Raw genomic sequence first — 13,661 nt, 5'->3', positions numbered from 1 at the left:
GCTCTCGTTCAGACAGAGAGCTCCTTTAACATGGACCCATCTTCGAGCCACACTCGAATGTGCCCGCCAGTTCGACGCTTATTTAAATCTTTGATTAAATCCGTTACAGCCGGAGAACGGTCATCGTGAAGGGGCGGTGTGCACTGTTTATACGTGTCACTGCGGCTTGAAGTTAATTCGCACTACATAGGCCGCCTCCTTGCTGTCCTTGACACTGTATACATGTCTTTGGTATCGTATATAAAATGTATACCGCACCCCCATGAGTGGAAGATGCTTAAATATGTGTGTTTGTATGTATATATATACGTGCCATTGCTTTGTTTGCAACGTGTGCGTGTCGCTTCACGCCTCGCCCACCCTTGGCTACAAGATGCTCCATCAATCTGAAGAGATGTACTGGTCACATATGTTTTCATACTGTGATGATGGAAATAAAAGGTTCATGCATGGTTAAACACCAGATGGATCGTATGTAGGCCAGCCGCAATGTTTCAAGCCGGAAGAGGTGTTCCTGTAGAACAGGGGTGGGGAACCTTTTTTATGCCAAGGGCCATTTGGATATTTATAACATCATTCGCGGGCCATACACAATTATCAACTTAAAAATTAGCCTGCTATATTTGGTCAAACATTTAATTAACTCACCCCTAATGTGATGGCTGGAACTGCTTCACTTTGGGCGAGGCGTGTGATGATGTTTTGCTGGTATTGATGATGTTGCTACTCGCAACTGCTTTTCCAGGTTTGCTCCTAGATTCATTGAATTTCGAGTCCCGCCTGCGGTTGCCTTGTGGCAGGGCCAGACCAAATTATTTCGTGGGCCTTATACGGCCCGCGGGTCGGACGTTACCCACCCCTGCTGTAGAAGGATCCACCTTTTTTCACGCACACAGAGGGCGCATGTTCGCATCATCAACGGCGCTTTTTTACCCAGCAAACCCTTGACTGAGCCTCATCACTCCCGTAGAGTTCTCCTCAGTAGGGGGCGAACTCGACGGGAGTGATGATTACGGGTGAAATGTAAACCAAGGCAATTTTGGACAATGACACTGGCAAACATGCGAATGACACCACGGGGTGTTTACCATCAAAATTGTGAAACAGTCGGGCACGGTGGAGAGATGTTAATTACCTCGCCTGGTATACAGGAGATTGTGGGTTCGATCCCGACCCTGACGTCTGCTGTAAATTTGGAGTTTGCGTGTCTCTCCCCGTGGTCGCGTTGATTTTTCTCCGGTTCCTCCGGGGTTTCCCTCCACATTTAGAATCAACACGCATTTAGAGTATTTGGCTGCTGTAAATTCCCACGTGATAAGCCACTTCGTTGAGCTATTATGTGTGGTCAGGTCGCTTCTGAAAGAGAGCTGTATAGCTCCAGTGGGCCTGACCTGGTAAAATTAAATAAAAACAGATAAAAAAATATAGTTTTTAGTTTAATAACCAGGGCGGCACGCTGGATTCGAACCGTCAAGCTCTGCAAAGAGCGGCGTACGGGCTACCGCGAGGCAGATATCATCACCCCAGTAATTATGGCCCGGCAGCTTTCCATCCAGCGTTACTCAGCTGATGTAAAGATAACGTCGTTTGACCGATTCCGAATGAGACCATCTCTGCTAAAACGGCGCTGATCACGAGCACATTTCCCCGGGGACCCCTCTACCCTCTCTCCAACCACTCCATTACTCATGCAGAGGTGAGGGGGTGGAGTAGTGTTCGATGACACAGAGTACCCAGACAGGTGCTTTGGTTTGATGGGGCTGATGGTAAGGACCCCCCCTCCACCCCGCCCCACTTCTTACTGGCAAGCTTCAGGTTGAGCAGGAGAGTTTATCGCTCTCAGAAGCAGCTATTATCAGGCCATCAGCATGCATAACATGGGTGGTGACCAGTAGGGAGCCATCCCTTGTCCGCAGCCGGGCATCGATCACCCTCCAACTGCACACAAATATTCACCCTCACACATACAAAGATGTCTTTGGAATATAGCCTTAACAGACTGCTGGAGCAAGTGGCTGTAAGACACCTATGAAGGCTGGAACGGCACACGAAGGGTTGGGTGGCCAGCACCACGCCCGGCCGCCTTTGTGTCCCCAGTAGTAATGTTTACAGCCGTACCCTTTTCTCATTTAAGGCCGAGTCTCAAGCGGTCTTGGGCCTCCAAAACCGATTCAGATATTCTTATTCTTTGGTTCTTTCGGTAAAGTCACGTAGGTGAAAAAATAAATAAAAATTAATACATTTAATCACGACGTTTCGATTGCAGCACAAACGTCGTGATTAAATTAGTATTAGTTTTGTTATTTTTTATATTATTTTATTTTTTCACCTACGTGACTTTACCGAAAGAACCAAAGAATATGGATCCTTGCAGTCACGAAAACTTCAAATTCAGATATTCTTCATTAATGTTGGTCCTGAGCGGGAATAGAACTGGAATCGCCGAGTTCGCTAACCAGTGCGATATCACTTCCATGACACGCGTACGCATACAACAACCACCGTTCGCCGCTAAGTGGCAGTGAAGTCACCACGGCGCATGTGCCAGGCTAGGTGCACTACGAGACCACGCGAAGTGGCAGAGGCTGGCTGGCAGGAAGGAGGTCACGGGGGAGACCCAGGTGTCATGGGTTGACTGACTGAGATGACTGGCAGATCTACCATCTATGCTCCACCACTGTGCCACTTCGCTGCGTTTTATCCGCCCGGCGCTCCGCTCGTTGTTGTGAGCGTCGCTCCTCTTCCCTCCGTTGCTTCCCTCAGCTGCCCAGTAGCCAAAGATGTACACACACGTGTACAAAAGACGAATATTCCCCGTATAGCCTCAACAGACGTTTACTCACATAAATGCACTGAGTTGGGTATGCACACACAAATTGCGGGCTCATAATCACACACTCCGACGTGTACTCACGTCTGCACACTTGTGTCTTCGCCCTAACTTATCAAGAAGCACCTGTAAACGAACCCACATCGTAAACGTGTCCACACACCTATGCACACGGACATCTGCTCTCCCACGGTATACTTGTACGTGCACACACGCCACAAATACGTGAAAACTCACGTGCACACAAAGACCACCCGTATGGCCTTAACACGCACGCGCGCACATACACAGACGTACAACCGCCCACGCACACACCCACGCGTGCACACTCACGCACGAACACACACGCGCGCACACGTGTGTATGTGCTCACCCACGCACTAACACACACGTTAACACACCCACACCTCCACCCTCTCCCTCTCGCACGCTCCTGGACGCTATTATTTCTGCGCGATGACATTGATTAAATATCGTCCTACAAATCCTCCTCTCCCCATATCCATAACCCTGACCCACATTCACAATGCAGGGCAGCACACCACACCACACAGAATACAACACCACACAGCACAGGACACCACACAGCATATCACACCACAACACACCACAACACACACCACACCCAACGATACCAAACAGAATTCAACACCACACAGCGTCCCACACGGCACACCACACGGCATACCAAACATACAACATAGCACAGCACAGTGTAAAACATAAAACACAGAGTACACCACAACACAGCATACCACGATACACAGCACACAGCACAAGCCACAGCACAAGCCACAGCCCGCAACACACAGTGCGACATAACACAGTACACCACACAGTACACCACACAGTCAAAGGCAAAGACAAAGATCCCCCGTATAGCCTGAGCAGACTGTTGGTGCAAGTGCTGTTAGCGAGCACCTATGAAGGACGTCACGGCACACGCGGGGGTGGGTGGCCAGTAACACGCCCGGCCACCTTTGTCTCCCCAGTGACGATGTTTACACGCCGCACCAGATACTAATTTGTGGCTGAGTCGACCTAGGCGAGGCGCAGGACCGGTTCGTATAATCTCACCCCACACTCCAGAATCGACCACTCTCCCAGAGCATTCCACGCCAACCATGACCGACACTGCACAGCACCCCCCGTACCATGCAGGACTGCAACGATGCAGCAGCCACCCACACAGGGGGCACTTTCACACCACTCACACCTCACCACGCTAGGGTTCATTTGCAATCGAAACTAAAACACAAACATACACCACACACACCATACAAACCACACACACCACCCACACCACACTCCCCATTGCAGTCCGTATGCGTATCATGATGAATCAATGTGCTTGCGCGGTGTGCAAATACTGTGCACACATTCACACAGCGAAGATTCCCCGTGTAGCCTTGGACAGGCTGTTGGGATGGAGGCAAGTGTTGTTTGCGAGCGCCTATTAATGTCGACACGGGGGGGGGGGGGGTGGTTGTTGTTGTGTGCCCGTCGGTGCTGGCGTTGCAAACTTTCTAGCAGTCACAGCTCCACACTCCACAGGAGGCAAATCACTTGGTTCACTGATAATGGGCATCTTGTGTTTGTAAGTGTTAATTATTCGTGCAATGCACATGCGTGCATACTCAAGAGGACAAAGATCCCCCGTATAGCGTTAAACAGCCTGTTGGAGCAAGTGCTGTTAGCGAACACACGGCACACGAAGGGGTGCGTGGCCAACACCTTTCCCGGCCGCCTTTGTCTTCCCAGTGCTCATGTTTTTAAAAAAACCGCACCAGGTACTCATTTAGCACTGAGTCGAGCAAGGGGAGGGGCCATGACTGGTTTAGATATTCATCAACGATGTTGGCCGTGAGCGCCAATTACTCCCACCGTGCATTTTAACATCAATTAATAGACTTATGGAATCAGGAAGATTGCATCATTACATAAAAAAGGCAAAGCTACACCGGTATTGCCTTAACAGACTATTGGGGAAAGTGCTGTTCGCGAGCACCTATGAAGGCCGGGACGGCTCACGATGGGGGGGTGGGTGGCCAGCACCACGCCCGGCCGCCTTTGTCTCCCCAGTGGCGATGTTTATAACACCACACCAGTTACTCTCATTTGTAGCTGATGCCACCGAGGGGAGGCCCATGACCATTTCAAATAATCATCACTGGTGTTGGGCGTGAGCGGGAATCGAACTCGGGTCATCGGTTTCGTAGCGTGGTGCGCTAACCACGACACTACCGCCGCTTCTCCATAGCACTTACACACTGACACAAGACACGCGTACACACAAAGGCACATTCACACTGAAATGCCCTCGCACACACGCACACATCGACGCATGATGAATATTTCGTGCAGGATGTATGTCAATATCAGTCTCCGTGTGCTTCACGTCAGTTAATGGAGGGTTGTGAAAGAATGGGGCGAGGAGGTGGGGGCTGGGGTCCCTGAAGAGGAGACGGAACAATGTCAGGGGCGGGGCTACGGCGAGAAGATATAACAGGAGGGGGGGGGGCAGAGGGGGGTAGAATTATAACATAATATGTCTTCATCATGGGACCTCCTTTGCCAGTACCAAAATATGAGAATAGGTTTTCCCCTTTTTTCTGGCAACAAAACAGGTGTTTAGATGTTAAAACACCAAACTGAAACCTTTTACAAGGAATAATGTCTGCATTATCCACAATACTTGTGGTCAGAATGCAAACAAAAACACATGCCCTGATAATATATGCATTGTCTTTGCATATATTATCAGTCTTTTTTTTTACGTCAAACTAAAAGAGAATTTGCGAAAAACATTATTTCTGCTCGACCTTCTGCGTGTGTGTAAAAATCCACCCGCTCATAAATATTAATGACGGGGGGGGAGGGGTTGCGGCATGTGGAGTGACGTCACGCGCGTTTATTTTGTTTAAACGATAATTGGCTCTGTTGGGTGGTGGAGGGTTATAGTAAAATAAAATCCAATTAAACCTACACGATCCAACACTAAATAAATTAATTATGTATAATGTGTTAGTCTGAGCAATACTGGAGACAAAACTCACTCCCTGTTGCTGCGCAGTATTTTGGGTTATATATATAAAAGCCTAACTCCAGTCTTTGTCTCCACTCTCTCCACACGTGAAAATAAAAAAAATAGTTTTCAGGCCATTTGCCAGACCAAATAGAGTAGTGAGTATGTGTTGTATATTAGCAGTGATAGAGCCTGCCCGGATTAGGCCCCGTGGGTTCGGCTCAAGGAGAGTGAGCTACATTATATATTCTAATGAATTTAATGTGCATTATATCCCTCGTAACATATTCTAATGCTTTAATGGAATTTAAATACTGCTTTACGTTATTCTGTGGAGAATTATGGGTAACAACAAAATATCAGCAGAAATCTGTCTCTACGCATAAATGACACGCAAATGAATCCAGCTTTCCAGACAAATATTACCAACAAGCAGAATTGTTTTCAAGCAAGCAAACTCGGGACAGGGTTTCGACTTTCTGGGTCTCATCAGCGGAATCAGGGCTCGCTAAACAGATGGTGCTGGGTTAACCATGCCACAGCTCTCATTGCAGTCGTGATATTTAACATGTGTATGAAAGATACCGTGCTCCACGAACGTGGGGTCCATTCCTAAAACTTAGCCCAGTCTGAAATACCTGAGTCCAGAACGGCAATGACCGCCCCCCTCCCCCAAATACCCCCCCCCCCCCCGCCTGCTCTGATGAGTCTGGTGTGCCTAATACCGTCGATGCCCTGCTAATACCGCCCGGAACGTCAGGATGTTGCAATGTATGATGTGAGGGAGGATGGTGGAATAAATGTTTTTATACGTATAAAAATAAATATATCGTGCTTATCTTCACGGATATTATTAACACGCGTGCCCCCTTCCCCGGATTGTGTTTACAAGATGTGGTCGTTGTGATCAAACGCATTCTTCTCTGAAATTAAAAGTGTGCGGCTCGGGTTGTTTTTTTTTGCATTAGTATACGCGTAGATATTATTTACAGTTTTTCTCACTTTTGCCCAGTGTCTACCCGTTTGTTTTGTTCCCCTATCGTTTATGTACGCCAGCGCTGTGATTGAAGTGGGGAGGGGGGGGGTGCACACGAGAGATGAGGGCTCATGTTAATGAGCGAATCCGTTGTGAACGCGACTCGTAATGAGCGTAATTCTGAATGAGCACACGCGGATCAGCCGGGGGGTGGGGGGAAGGAGGAACGGGGGAGTGGATGGGGGTCGCTGTGGAGGGGTTACGGTGAGAGTGGGAGACTACACGTTGACATCGTGTATCAAAGAATACACAGAGACAAAGTTAAACCAGAATTACTGGGCACACATCACGAATAACTGGATCGAGAGCGCGCCACGGTGGCGAGATGTTAACTACCTCGCCTGGTATGCAGGAGGTCGTGGGTTCGATCCCAATCCTGACGCCTGTATCTTTGAAGATTGCGTTGTCTCTCTCCCCGTGGTCACGTGGATTTTTCTCCGGATCCTCTGGTTTTTTTCTCCACCTTTAGAAACATGCGTTTAGAGTATTTGGCTACTATAAATGTTCAACTAAGCCGCTCCTTTGGGCTATCACTTGTGGGCAGGTCGCTTCTGAAATAGAGCTATATAGCTCAGTAAGTCTTACCTGGTAAAATAAAATGATAACTTAAAGCTTTCGTGACTGCAGGCATTCATATTCTTGGGTCTTTCGGTAAAGTGAAGTAAATAGGTTCAAAGAAAATAACATAGTTTTTGTTATTTTTTGTTATTTTCTTTGAACCTATCTTCGTGACTTTACCGAAAGACCCAAGAATATAAAAATAATAGTAAATAGCCCTTTGTCAATCCGCTGCTGGACGAAAGCCTCCCCAAGCCAGGTCATGCATGCGGGGTTAAAAACTCTCACCACGATGTTCAGTCACTCACAATTCCCCACGACCCCCCCACGATCAATCAATTAATCCGCTCAATCGATAATATTAATTCATCATGTGGCACTGAGTGGACTTTCCACAGTGCACGCAAGGAGACGGATGTAACAGCAAACCCTCCATCATCATCGTGGATCGATATTCCCCTCTGTCCACTCGTGTCGTCCTCCTCCTAACTGACCACTGATGTCCGTCCGCATTTAGGGCTACACTTCTCACTCGATATTCTCCGGAACGCTGCAGCTGGGCTGGCTTCGAGTAAGGATTATTGACGTAAGGCACTACCACTAGAGCAGGGGTCGGCAATCAAAATAACAAGAAGAGCGATTTTTTTTTTATCCGGTAAAAAAAAAGAAGCCGCATTGCACGTGAATAAGAGACGGTCCCTTAATAAACAGCACCACGAAGCAGTCATTTAAAGAGCCGCGGGTTGCCGACCCCTGCAACTAGAGCTAACAAGGTACGCCTGTCCATAATAATGCCCTATTATTGCGCGCATTATTCCGATATATCAAATGAGGACAACATAAGGAGAGATGGATGTGGCGTGTCAAACTTAATTCCCGGAACGGCATTCCGCGCTGGGTTTTCCGGCTCACGAGAAGGGCCGGACGCTTTCCGTCGTTCGCGACCTTCAGCGTCTCTCGCCAAGGGCCCCCACCCCTCCATCTGCTCACCCGACTCAGTGTCCCCATCAGCCAGCCGCTTCATCCCTTTCTCTCTCTCTCTCTCGCTCTTCCGTCGCTTTTCTCGCACTTCCCCGTTGCCAAAATGATGTTCAAGAAGCGCTAGAAAGGGTGATATGTGGGCACACTAACACGCGTGTCGGTACATGCACATACCTCGATGTACGTCTCCCCCTCTTATGTCGTTTCGCTAAATACGTCGTCATTTGATGAATGCCACTACCCTGATTTGCGTCGCCTCAACCCGCACTTGCGTCGCTGACAGCATCATCAATCCGTCCTTTCTCGTATCCGTCGCCTCAGACTTTCGCCTCCAACCTACCCTGTAAATTGTTTTGATGTACGTCGTTTCGATATTCGTATAACCTTTTTTCAGAAATGCATCCCCGCCGTAAACTGCACCTGCTTATATAACTCTGCAAATGCAAAAAAAAATCCCCACAATTTTTGCATTTGGGCCACAAAAAAAATACGCGGTGCTGGAATATGTATCGCTTTCACTAATCATAGTGGCAGGGTCAACTCACGGTTCCACATTGCTTTGAGTCTCGTGGCGAATCACTTTTAAATTATACGATCCTCATCATCAGTGAACCCAGTGATTTGGCTCCCGTCGAGTGTGACGCTCTAGTCGATATGAAGTAAGAGATGCAGGCGACGAGTTACTCATATAAAGACAAAACTCTCCCGTATAGCCTAAACATAATTTTGGGGCAAGTGCTGATAGCGAGCACCTATGGAGGCCGGCATGTCACGCGAGAGGGTGGGTAACATGCACCACGCCCGAGCGCCTTTGTCTCCCGAGTGGTGATGTTTAAACACCGCACAAAACGCTCATTTGAGGCTGAGTCGAACTTGGGGAGGCCCAGGACCGGTTCAGATAATCGTCACTTGCATTGACCAAAAGCACGGTTGGCTACGTACGGTGCGAAAGAAGTTCAACATGCATACAAACGCGGGAATTGAATTCTATTCGTCAGATTCAAAGCGCTGCACGATAACCGCTGCACTACCGCAAACAGAGACACTTCCCTGCACACACACACACACGTGTGCATGCAGGGAGCTGCCACGGAGTAACGGCGCCGCGGGGTCGAGATATAAACTCGATCGCTAGGTATGTAGGAGGGCCTGGGTTACAGTCCTACTCTGACGCCTGTTTATTTGGAGTTGGCATGCTCTCCGCATGGTCGCGTGGATTTTTCTCCGGGTCATCCGGTGTTTCCCTCCACATTTAGAAGCATGCATTTAGAGTATTTGGCTGCTATAAATGTCCGTATGATAAGCCACTTCGATGAACTATCATTTGTGGCCAGGTCGCTTCTGAAAAATGGCTCAGTGGGCCATACCTGGTGACATCAAAATAATTTAGTTTTGTTTTAGAGTCATGGTTAGGCACTCCAATCCAATTGAAAGTTCGCTGGCTCCATTCCATCTCCCGGCACGGCAGTCGGGGGTAAATATGTTCAACCGTGTCCATTCCATTTCTAAATTTTCCCCAGAAAACAATTACCCGCCTCTGACTTTGAAAACGGGGGTTGTCTCCCTAGTGGCGATGTTTACACACCGCACCAGGTGCTCAATTGATGCTGAGTCGACCTAGAGGAGGCCCCGAACCGATTCAGATAATTGTTACTGGTGTTGTTGGCTGTGAGCGGGAATCGAACTCAGGTCGCTGGGTTTGAACACACAGGCACACGTAGACACAGACGGGGTGGGGGGGGGGCTACACTTTTATTAGACATTTGTATCATCATCAGCCATGGTCAATCCACTGCTGGATGAAGGACTCCTCCAGCTGCTGCCATCTCTCAAGATGGTTGGTGAAGGGATTGGAGCAAGACCGGTTCAGATGATATCACTCGCCATTGAAGTCAGCTGCGTCATCCTCCCCAATCCCAAAAAAAATCCGAATATTTTAGCCACCAGCTACCACTGGTATGTGTGCAGTATGTATGTGTAAACGCGTGTGTGTGTATATATATAGCCGAGTGCATATGTACCCTCGCTCAATAGCCGTGCTTAATCAACGTCACGGTCCACAGCCTCCGTTATATATTTTATTATTATGTGAAAATTATAATTGGGCTGCTAATTCGATCTGGGAAATGCACACGAGGGGCACCGTCACGCTGCCCAATGCGTGGTGGGAATTCCAGCCGTGACTGCGCTGTGCCAATGTGAGCTACGGAATGTAAACGCACGTCGGGGGGTGGGGGGGGTCCAATCCTGTCTACGAAATCTGAACCATGCAACCCTACATTTAAACCATTATGCATGCTAAACATAAATTGGTTAGGGGTATAACAATCCGACCCCCCCTTTCCCGATTCGGTGAATTCCTGCAAATGTAACGACCTCTTTGGGGTCGGAGTAAGAACTAGCGGCGAGGGGTTAGGCTCTGGGTTTTGGGTTGCAATCGAGCTCAGTGCGTTGTTACCTTGAGGGTTGGTGGGTCACACAAATGCTACGAAACTCCCTTCCCGTGCGTGGAGGAGCCATGCCCTGGCTCGCCAGGATGCGACGGTACAGCCAAGCGGGGACTAATCCAGCTCCATCTTAGATTATTCGTTGAAGCTGCTGCTGCTGCGTTGGCAGTATTTGCGCAATTAACAACATCGGCACATTCGTCAATAACACGTCTGTGGCTTTAACAAAAATATATCTAAAATAGGCGACTTTTCAAGCAATGGCCCTTCTTCATAGCACAAACATCAATCCGTTTGATCTGTATCTGTTCGAGTGTTGCCCCCTCGCACGCATGGATTTTATCCTGGTGCTCCGATTTCCTTCCACGTGTAATAAACACGAATTCATCGGCTGAAAAACATCTTCATCTATATGCGCCTCCGTGTGTTGCGGATTGTGCAGCGATGCGAGATGCAATTTGCATAAATGTCGCCCATCTGAAAGCGCTCGTTATTATTAATAGGGTTTGGGGGTTAGGGGAGAGAAGGCCGTGGGGGTGGGTGGAGCGTGCGGAAAGGGAGTAGAGGCGAGATGAGATGGGAGAGGCAGCTTGCTGTGGGGGAGAGTCGGTGGCGAGTCTTGAATACGCAGTGAGTGTGATCTTGGAGCTGGGAGGTCTAAAGAGTAGGGTGATGCGATTTCATTTGTGGCGGCGTTCTGTGTGGATCGTCTATAGATTTTGGAGCTTAAAGGAGAGAGTTCAGTACAGGCTGGTTTGGAGAAGGTATTACCAGCGTAAGGCACTACCACTAGAGTACACATCATCATATGTCACTGGCGATATGGATGTGTGGCGTGTCCAATTCCCGTAAATGGGTTCCAGACTGTTCCAGTTGAAATGCAATATTATATATACACACAGATATACATTTTGGTGGGGGAATACAAACATTTGAAGGATTTGTACGAGGGAAAGGGAGCCTTGCTGGTGGTATGTTATTGGAACGCTGGAGATGAGCTCAACGGTAGTTGTGACAACAAGAGGAACAGAATCCATGACTCCTTGACCTCAGAACTCGAGAGCTGATACAAGAACATAAGGAAACACATTCCTGCGGAGGGAGCTGGTAGGAACGTTGGGTTGCTCGGTCAATGGCCAGGTTCAACGGCGGCGTGGTGTATTCCGCATATATGCCCGGCTGTGAGGGCGGGCACAAGCCGACGTGTGTCGGTTAAACGTTGAGTTTTATAAGGGCACCACGGGGTGACCAGCCCCTCCCCACTCAGCCCCACTCCTCCCACCCCTCCCACCCCCCCACCCAGCCCCTCCCCACCCTCCCCTCACCACCCAGCCCCACCCTCCCCACCCAGCCCCTCCCTGCACGACGGACACAATAATCCCCTGTGGCTGGTGTAACCAGGAGGTTCCTACCAGTATTAACGAGTCTTAGTGACCTCTCAGTGCTCTCCAACCTCGTTAAATAAAGCCTGTAAGGCACAACATGTCACGATTATATATCCCCATCGTGACGTGGTAGGCAGTTTTAAAGTGTACGTATGCTTGTGCACGTTAGCTTACAGCTGATACCCACTGCTTAATTTCAGCCGCAAGTCTGGAACGCTGTTCCGGGAATTAAGTTTTACTCTCTAATGGCAGTGCCTTGCGCCAATAATGCCGACTCCAAGCCAAGCCTAGCAACGTTACGGGAAATATATAATTAGAAAAATCAAGCCTTGGGAGATAGCATATCATTGGAAGAAAGGCTTTTGAGACCAATATCATCCGTAGGAGGTTATTATTGGAAGATATGTTTAACAAGTGTAATACAATGCTATTGATTGTTCAGAGGCACAGATATTGGTGTTTCTGTAGTGCCCCCTGCCGTCAGGATGTGAGTAGACGTGGATCATGAGTGGTGGCGTCGTGTTTAGCGCTACGGTTAACCCAGGTTCGATCCCCACTCACGGCCACCATCGGTGACGATTATCTAAAACGGTTCTGGGCCTCCCCTAGATCGGCTCAGCCTCAAATGAGTAACCTGATGCGGTGTGTAAACATCGCCACTGGGGAGACAAAGGCGGCCGGGCGTGGTGCTGGCCGCCCACCCCCTCGTGTGCCGTGCCGGCCTTCATAGGTGCTCGCTAACAGCACTTGCCCCAACATTCTGTTCAGGTTATACGGGGTATCTTTGTCTTTGATTATCACGTAAACTACTTATATACTGGATGTTAGATTTGTTCAAAATTGACCAACATTTCCTCGCTGAATTATAAAAGAAGAGTGAATTGCTTACATTGTTTGTGAGCTTAGTTTGCTCTACGTGAAATTAAGTGTGGACATTCTAACAAAAAATCTTCGCATGAAAAAAAAACGACATTCTAACCTCCTGGTGGCCAATACGAGTCAGAATCCGAATCTTTATTCACACTGGAGGAATCCGATGAGCCACAAAGCTATTTTTCGCAGATGCCAAAGTTAAGCGCAGGGTCATAAAGTTATGACTGGGTGATCGAATGGATTCCGGGTGATGTCACAATTCGCCACCATACACCGCACACATTTAACTTTATAGGAAAGGTAAGCCAATCAAACGTTTAAGGAGGGGGGGGGGGGCGCGAAAAATGTGTTGCGCGGATCTCAGGAACGTAAAAAGAAAAGGAAATCAGAACGCCGACGACCGCCGCATCGGAGTGGCGTGCAGAGCGCGATGGGTGGTGCTTTAGACCCCGTCCCTTCCGCTGCTCACGTGACTCGCACCTTGGAGTCACGTGGCGAGCGCAGGCGAGGTGAGGTGGGCGGGGCG

Source organism: Lampetra planeri, chromosome 5, assembly GCF_965212315.1.
Source record: "Lampetra planeri chromosome 5, kcLamPlan1.2.h2, whole genome shotgun sequence".
NCBI lineage: Eukaryota > Metazoa > Chordata > Hyperoartia > Petromyzontiformes > Petromyzontidae > Lampetra > Lampetra planeri.
The sequence above is the reverse complement of the archived record's forward strand: the minus strand, read 5'-3'. Positions refer to the sequence as shown.